The 9509-nt window shown below is 33.7% G+C and overlaps 1 pseudogene; it reads left to right on the top strand.

Annotated features, from left to right (window-relative positions):
* LOC107669030 (glutamate receptor ionotropic, kainate 2-like) overlaps positions 1 to 9509 on the top strand; it is a 66074-nt pseudogene that overhangs the window by 50818 nt on the left and 5747 nt on the right.

Here is a 9509-nt window from a genome sequence, read left to right on the forward strand (position 1 = left end):
TATTGTGTGGGTATTTACAGCACAAAGCTTAAAAGTGAAGAATCCAAGACATAAATATTAGTTTTATAACTTGTAGTACAAAATAATCACACATACATTTTTTTAACAGTACTGTTGTATTTGACAACAGTATTTCTGTTTATTATTTTAATAATTGCATTTAAAATTAATAATATTATTACAACTAAAAAGAGGTCTGGGTCCACTTTAAAGTTGTTTATAATAATGTTTATCATATCACAGTTCAAATTGCAATTTATGATAAAATAATTGCAATATTTTTAAGTCAAGCCCTAGAAGACGGAAGAGAGCACTCACGGCACCGGAGCACCTACCTGGACCTTTCTCACTAGCACCCATCACAACAATAAATCCACCCTCCGGGGTATTGATTGAGATTACTTGCCGTGTGATTCTTCACCCCGTTACAATATATATATATATATATATATATATATATATACTATAAATAATTTAAAAATAAAATCAATCAAAATAAAACGCTTCCCAAACAAAGATTTTATTGATTTCATCTTAAGTTTTAAGTGTTTGCCAGCTTGTCATGCGACCATTAACTGGCATCAGAGAAGTGTGAACATATGAATATGTTGTTGAATTATTGAAATATTAACTTAAAAATGTAAATGTTTAATGTCTAAGGCGTTTGGCTGACAAAAATAATCATCAATCCCCGAGTAAGTGGATTCTTTCACTCAAATAAACATCTCTGGGCTGCTCTTGTTGTTATTATTTTATATTATCCAAAAGCAATAATGAAACAAAAAAAGAATACGCTTATTCTAATAAATTTACAAATTAGTTGTCATTAAACTGCTATTTTCTATTTAAAATTTCCTTCACAAATAAATATGAATGAAATAAATATAATTTACACTACCAGTAACAGTAAGATTTTTAATGTATTTTAAAGAAGTCTCTTCTGCTCACCAAGCCTGCATTTATTTGATCTAAAATACAGCAAAAGCAGTAATATTGTGAAATATTTTTGCTATTTAAAATAGCTGCTTTCTATTTCAATATATAGAATTTATTCCAGTGATGCGCAGCTGTATTTTCAGCATCATTACTCCAGTCTTCAGTGTCACATGATCTTCAGAAATCAGTATAATATGTTGATTTGCTGCTCGAGAAACATTTCTGATTATTATTACTATTATCAATATTTAAAACAGTTGAGTAATTTTTTTTTCAGGATTCTTTGATGAATAGAAAGATCCAAAGATCAGCATGGGGGGAAGATATTATAGAAATTAATAATTTTATTTAGCAAGGATGCTTTAAATTTGAAAAATTCTACTCAGCTGTTTTCAACATAATAATAATAATAACAGTAAATATAAATATTTCTTGAGCAGCAAATCAGCATATTATACTGATTTCTGAAGATCATGTGACGCTGAAGACTGGAGTAATGATGCTGAAAATACAGCTGCGCATCACAGAAATAAATTATAGTTTAACAGATATTCACATAGAAAACAGCTGTTTTACATTGTAATAATATTTCACAATATTACTGCTTCTGCTGTACTTCAGATCAAATAAATGCAGGCTTGGTGAGCAGAAGAGACTTCTTTAAAAAACACTGAAAATCTTCCTGTTCAGAATCTTTTGACTGTTAGAGTAAGAGACGGAAAAAGTGAGTTATCTTGGTCCAGAAGGGTTGAGCTGTTGATTGGTGGTCCTCAGGGTCGGAGCTGATGCCGAAGGCTCTGTCCACTAGGATCGTGGGAGGAATCTGGTGGTTCTTCACCCTCATCATCATCTCGTCCTACACCGCAAACCTGGCCGCCTTCCTGACGGTGGAGCGCATGGAGTCGCCCATCGACTCGGCCGACGATCTGGCCAAACAAACCAAGATCCTGTACGGCGTGGTGGAGGACGGCGCCACCATGACCTTCTTCAAGGTACTGCGGCGTCCTCGATCCGCTGCTCACCTCGGATTTCTACAGCGCTTCATACAGGACAGATGCTTCAAAGCGGCTTCACTGGAACAAAGAGCAAAAAAAGACAATAGAGTCATTATTCAGAATGATTCAGTTCCGTTTTGATTCAGTTCAGCTTAACACTGATTCAGTTCAGTTCAACAACAGTGCTAATGTTGTAAAATTAATCAGAAAACGAATTAATTTTTAGGCTATAAAGCAGCTCTACAGAAGACAATAGAGTCATTATTCAGAATGATTCAGTTCAAATTTCATCAGTTATGAAACTGATTCAGTTTCAGCTATAAAGCAGCTCATTATCCAACTCATAGTTTTGTTCTCATCTGATATCAGTGTATCAGTGCAGTCAAATATATATGTAACCCTGCAGCACAAAAGCAGTCTTAAGTCGCTGGGGTATATTTGTAGCAATAGCCAACAATACATTGCATGGGTCAAAATTATAGATTTTTCTTTTATGCCAAAAATCATTAGGATATTAAGTAAAGATCATGTTCCATGAAGATATTTTGTAAATTTCCTACCATAAATATATCAAAACTTCATTTTTGATTAGTAATATGCATTGCTAAGAACTTCATTTGAACAACTTTAAAGATGATTTTCTCAATATTTCGATTTTTTTGCACCCTCAGATTCCAGATTTTCAAATATTGTCCTATCCTAACAAACCATATATCAATGGAAAGCTTATTTATTCAGCTTCTTTCAGATGATGCATAAATCTCAATTTCAAAAAATGGACCCTTATGACTGGTTTTGTGCTCCTGGGTCACATATTTCTGATTATTAATAGTCCGGTTGCATCCTAACCTCTCCGTCTCCGCTGCAGAAAACCAAGATCTCGACGTACGATAAGATGTGGGAGTTTATGAACAGCCGGCGTCAGTCTGTGATAGTGAAGAGCGTGGAGGAGGGCATCCATCGTGTGCTGACGTCTGACTACGCCTTCCTGATGGAGTCCACCGCCATCGAGTTCGTCACGCAGCGCAACTGCAACCTGACGCAGATCGGCGGCCTGATCGACTCGAAGGCGTACGGCGTGGGGACGCCCATGGGTACAACACACATCTACATCGTCAGCACTCAAACATTCACGCGCACAGTTGAGGTCAAAAGTTTACATCCCCTTGAATCTTAATACTGTGTTGTTAGCTGAATGAGCCACAGCTGTGTGTTTGTGTTTAGTTATAGTTGTTCATGAGTCCCTTGTTTGTTCTGAACAGTTAAACTTCCTGCTGTTCTTCAGAAAACCCCCAGCTCCTGCACATTCTGTGGTTTTACAGCATCTTCTGCATATTTGAACCCTTTCCAGCAGTGACTGTATGATTTTGAGATGCATCTTTTCACACTGAGGACAACTGAGGGACTCATATGCAGCTATTAGTCGTGGGAAGTTCTTCTGGGAAACATGCAAGTATCTTCTGTAGCCTCTGAAGGGCAGCACTAAATGAAAAAAAATATGATATTTAGATAAAATAAGAAAAATGTACAAATCTCCATTCTGTTCAAAAGTTTTCACCCCCACGTGCGACACTACAATTAGTCATTAAACTAATATTTTCTACTTAAAATATGGAACGTTAAAATATTTATATATCAATAAATATGTTTAAGTGTAATTAATGTAAATTAAATGATCAAAAAAGTCTCATATCTTGAGCCAGATGGGACAAGTTAAATTATTTCATGAAAAAAGGAAGAAAATAGCAGAATATCTGCACGCTTTTTAGAAATCTGAGCACAGTTCTGTGGGGGAGGAGGGAATAAAAAGGAAAATATTTATCCATATTTATCTGCACAAATCCTCTGTGTTTCTGCCTCCTCTCTGTGTAATCCTGTTATCCGCGCACACACGTCTTTCAGAATAACAAGCGTTCATTTGATCGTTCTGGGACGAGTGACTCATTTTGCGGGACACAACTGATCCACTGGAGGACTAAATACGTATTCCTGGAATAACATCAGTGCTTTATGAAAGAATGCAGCTCGTGTAATGATGTGTGAATGAGGACTGCAGATATTAAAGGATGTTCAGGACCAAAGCTCCATCAGCGTTTGTGTTGATTAGCACAGAAAATCTTCTAGACTCGTCCTTTATTTATTTACGTATTTATTTATTTGCTTGCATTTATTTAGTGGTTATAGAAAGAAGCTGAAAATGAAAGTGAACAACACAAAATTAGTTTATAGAGTTATTATAGTTAACTAAAATTAAAACCATAAAAAATTAACATTTTAATTATTTGAATAAAATGATCATTAAGTGAAATAAAAGAAAATATTAAAGAACATAACTTTTTTTTTTCAGCTAGCTGCCAAGGCATCATTTCTCATTTTAAGTAAGTTTAATGATGTATGAAAATAACTAAAATACTGAAATAAAAATGAACAAAAACTACTAAAAATGAAAACACACAATAAAATGACTATAACTAAAATTAAAAGGGAAAAAAGAAAATAGAAAAATACAAACTAATTCAAAGTATTAATACAATCTAAAAAGCATGAAATAAAAATTAATTAAAACTATATAGACATTAAAGCTACTAAAAATGACAAAAGCACAGTAAATGACTAAAACTTGAAATAATTAAGTTAAAACGAAGGAAACTATAAAAATAAAACATTCAAAATATTAATAAAAACTAAAATAAAAAAAATAAAAAATAGACATATTAAAAAAAAAAAAAAAAACTTTACCTAAAATTAAAATGAAAAACTGAAATACAATTCAAAATATTAATCAAAACTTTTAAAAACACGAAATAAGAATTAATAAAACCTATATAGACAAAAAACGACTAAACATTTTATTATTAAGTAAAAATAAAAAAATAATAACAACTAATTATTCATAGAAATAATAATAAGTATTAATAAAAACCATAACAGTATCTCAATTAAAGTTGTTATTCACCTAAAATATAAAAATAAAATAACAGTAATGAATATTGTTCATCAACTAGAACAGCATTCACAACACTAGAAGGATTTTAAAGCTCAAATACCATTTTTAAAGAATTAAAAAAAAAAGCTTTGAGCTTCATAATTTCTAAGTTTCTTATTTAACAAAAAATTTGTAATTGACATTATGCCACTGATGGGGCCTGATTTGCACTGAAACTAGAATGTGAAATAGTTTGAAGCTGAATGTAAATGGTGTAAACCATCTGTAGGTCAGTTCAAGTGGACTTTAATGACTGATTTGTGACGCAGCCCTGCTGCTTCTCACCTGTCCCGTGGTTCTCCCTCAGGCTCGCCATATCGGGACAAGATCACCATCGCCATCCTGCAGCTGCAGGAGGAGGGCAAGCTGCACATGATGAAGGAGAAGTGGTGGAGGGGGAACGGCTGTCCGGAGGAGGAGAGTAAGGAGGCCAGCGCTCTCGGCGTGCAGAACATCGGCGGCATCTTCATCGTCCTCGCCGCCGGCCTGGTGCTGTCTGTGTTCGTGGCAGTCGGCGAGGTGCTGTACAAATCCAAACAGAACGCGCAGATCGAGAAGGTATCAAACACAAACACCACAGGTCACTCTTTCACATCTTTATCGGACAAATACTACAGTACAGTAGGTCTTAAAGTGTCAGCAGCAGAATAAACCTGCTGTATCAGTCGCTCTTTCACGCTTTTATTGGACAAATACTATTGTACAGTAGGTCTTAAAGTGTCAGCAGCCGAATAAATCTGCTGTATCAGTCGCTCTTTCACATCTTTATCAGACAAATACTATAGTACAGTAGGTCTTAAAGTGTCAGCAGCCGAATAAACCTGCTGTATCAGTCTCTCTTTCACATCTTTATCGGACAAATACTATAGTACAATAGGTCTTAAAGTAACAGCAGCCGAATAAACCTGCTGTATCAGTCGCTCTTTCACGTCTTTATCGGACAAATACTATAGTACATTAGGTCTTAAAGTGACAGCAGCCAAATAAACCTAAACATTTTTAAAGAAGAATAAGTTCTTTTGAGCTTCATTACAATTTTGTCTGGACATTTATGCCACTGACAGGGCCTGGTTTTCGATGATTGAGCTATTCATCCCATCACATCTTCTCAATACAATATAAAACTAATTCTATTTATTTATAAGAAGCTATGTCTCAGTTTACAATTTCTGAACATTATGGGTATGTTAGTATTGGCATGTTAGTCATGGCAACCCGTCAAAATAAAAGTTTGGTTTAACTTTAAGAAATTGTGACAGAAATATAGGCCTATTACTGTTGTGCAGTAGAATGTACATATTTACTACTACTACTACTACTACTACTACTTATAAAATTATTAAAACTTTAAAATAAGTTTTAAAATAATTTTAATACATTTTTTAAAGAATAATCACACAATATTTATTCCATGTTTTCATTTTAATAGTAAACCCCGTTTGTTATTCCCAAAAAAGAAAGAGTTTGTTTATCTTTCAAATTATTAAAAGTTAAATTAAATTAATGTTTTATGGCTTCATTTGATAACCAGAGAAAATACACAACTCAGAATTTCTGGGGAGAAAAAATCGTCATCCGGCTATTGTAAAAAAAATTTAAACAGAATTTGGTAACAATAAAACAGAACGTGAAAAAAAAAAAAAACTTTCTTAGGGCCCTAAAAATTTCATTTTTTTGTTAAAATTGATGTTAAATTGCATGTTTGCAATTGCAGTTTCATGATTTTAATTAATTATGTATGCTTTCTGACTAATACAATTTAATTTAACCATTAAAAAGGATTCCATAAATATTTAAATGAAAAAAAAAAAACAGAATCCAGATGACTAACAACTATCGGTTCCCAGAATGTTAGTTTTTGGTTATATAAACTAAAAATATCTTTAGAGAACGTTCTGTTAAAGTTCTTCTTAGTTTTGTCACACAAAAACCTCAGTGTTCTGAGAACGTTTCTTACACAAAATATTATCTTGTTCACATAGAACGCATCTTTGCATCTAAAAACACGAGACGCGGCGATCAGGATTGTTTTTTTTTATTTTTAATTTTTTTTAAATCGCAGCACAGAACGCCTCTGCCATGTTGTCATGAAATAAAACAGTTGCCATGCCAACTTGCTACTCTAAACAAAAGCTTGCAATGCTTGCTCCGCCTCCGGGGTCTTCTGATTGGTCCACTGTTTTGGAACTGACATTGATGAGCGGCGCTGCGCGTAAAAGTTGGTAATATTTAAACTTGACACGGCATCTTAAAAATGTGGCACTCATGTGTGAGATACTGCAAAAGATGGAACAGTGGAAACCGTGGAAACAATGGAAAAGTAGCACATTGGAATGGAAAAATACATTGTTTCAGTTCATAATGTTTTCTTAATGTTACTCTGAATGTTCAAAAGTAACATACACATAATGTTTAAAAATGATGAAATGTTCCCTTAACATTCATACAACCAAGAAGAAACGTTTTTAAAACATTTTTAAAACTGGACGTTTTGAACATTCAGAAATAATGTTTTCATAACTTAACGGGAACGTTAGCAAAACGTTCTTAGAACATGTATTTGTTAACTGGGAAATAGCCAGTAGCGGACCTTATTTTTGTCATAGAAAACCAGCTAAATCTCGCGGCCAATTCGTACGACCTCACTCGTATTGTTTTGTACGATTTCTGTGATGGTTAAGTTTAGGGGCGAAGTTGTGGTCCTTCATACAAATTCCTACGAATTTGCCACCTCGTAAAATACGTGTGATTTTTCACAAAGCAAATTAGCAGAAAATAAAATGATGCCAACAAAGAAATGAATTATGATCAGTGCAAGTTTACAAAATCATTTCTTTAACAGTAGGTCTTAAAGTGTCAGCAGCCGAATAAACCTGCTGTATCAGTCTCTCTTTCACATCTTTATCGGACAAATACTATAGTACAATAGGTCTTAAAGTAACAGCAGCCGAATAAACCTGCTGTATCAGTCGCTCTTTCACGCTTTTATTGGACAAATACTACAGTACAGTAGGTCTTAAAGTGTCAGCAGCCGAATAAATCTGCTGTATCAGTCGCTCTTTCACATCTTTATCAGACAAATACTATAGTAGTCCACTGTTTTGGAACTGACATTGATGAGCGGCGCTGCGCGTAAAAGTTGGTAATATTTAAACTTGACACGGCATCTTAAAAATGTGGCACTCATGTGTGAGATACTGCAAAAGATGGAACAGTGGAAACCGTGGAAACAATGGAAAAGTAGCACATTGGAATGGAAAAATACATTGTTTCAGTTCATAATGTTTTCTTAATGTTACTCTGAATGTTCAAAAGTAACATACACATAATGTTTAAAAATGATGAAATGTTCCCTTAACATTCATACAACCAAGAAGAAACGTTTTTAAAACATTTTTAAAACTGGACGTTTTGAACATTCAGAAATAATGTTTTCATAACTTAACGGGAACGTTAGCAAAACGTTCTTAGAACATGTATTTGTTAACTGGGAAATAGCCAGTAGCGGACCTTATTTTTGTCATAGAAAACCAGCTAAATCTCACGGCCAATTCGTACGACCTCACTCGTATTGTTTTGTACGATTTCTGTGATGGTTAAGTTTAGGGGCGAAGTTGTGGTCCTTCATACAAATTCCTACGAATTTGCCACCTCGTAAAATACGTGTGATTTTTCACAAAGCAAATTAGCAGAAAATAAAATGATGCCAACAAAGAAATGAATTATGATCAGTGCAAGTTTACAAAATCATTTCTTTAAACCCAGAAAGTCAAAGCGTGAAAAAATCATTCATCTCTTGACAATTATTATTCCAACATAACTTTTGACTTGAAGGCAGCAATATCTCTGCTTTTGTCTTTTTTTCTAGTATAAAAAAATATATAAAAAATCTTGAATCAAGATGAATTTACAAGTAAAATGGCTTAAGATATTAATTCTTGTTTTCTACAAAAAAAAAAAAAAAAAAATTTAGTTAAAACAAGCAAAAATATCTGCCAATGGGGCAAGAAAAATAATCTTGTTTAGCCTTTGAATTAATATTATTTTTACATTTACATTTAGTCATTTAGCAGACGCTTTTATCCAATGCGGCTTAAAAATGAGGACAATGGAAGCAATCAAAATCAACAAAAGAGCAATGATAAGCAAGTGCTATAAGTCTGTTAGCGCAGTACACGTAGCAAGTTTTTTTTTTTTAATTATATAATAAATAAAAAGAAAACAGATAGATAGAATACAAAAAGATTAGAAAAGCTAGTGTTAGCTTTTTTTTTTAAAGAAAACAAGCAGTTAGTAAAAGAATAGAGTTCAAGTCTAAAAGGGGCAAGTTTTTTAAAAGAATAGAATTAGAATAGAAAGTGCTAGAGTTAGAGGGTCAAATAAAGATTCTTGAAGATGGCTAAGGACTCAGCTGCTCGGATTGATTTGGGCAGGTCATTCCACCAGGAGGGAACATTTAATGAAAAAGTCTGTGAAAGTGATTTTGTGCTTCTTTGGGATGAACAATAAAGTGCCGAGGGCACATAACTCTGAAGTAATTAATTTATGTAAAGGGGTGCAGAGCCAGTGGTGGTTTTGTAGGCAAACATTAA

Source organism: Sinocyclocheilus anshuiensis, unplaced genomic scaffold (genome assembly GCF_001515605.1).
Source record: "Sinocyclocheilus anshuiensis isolate Anshui unplaced genomic scaffold, SAMN03320099.WGS_v1.1 scaffold276, whole genome shotgun sequence".
Lineage (NCBI taxonomy): Eukaryota > Metazoa > Chordata > Actinopteri > Cypriniformes > Cyprinidae > Sinocyclocheilus > Sinocyclocheilus anshuiensis.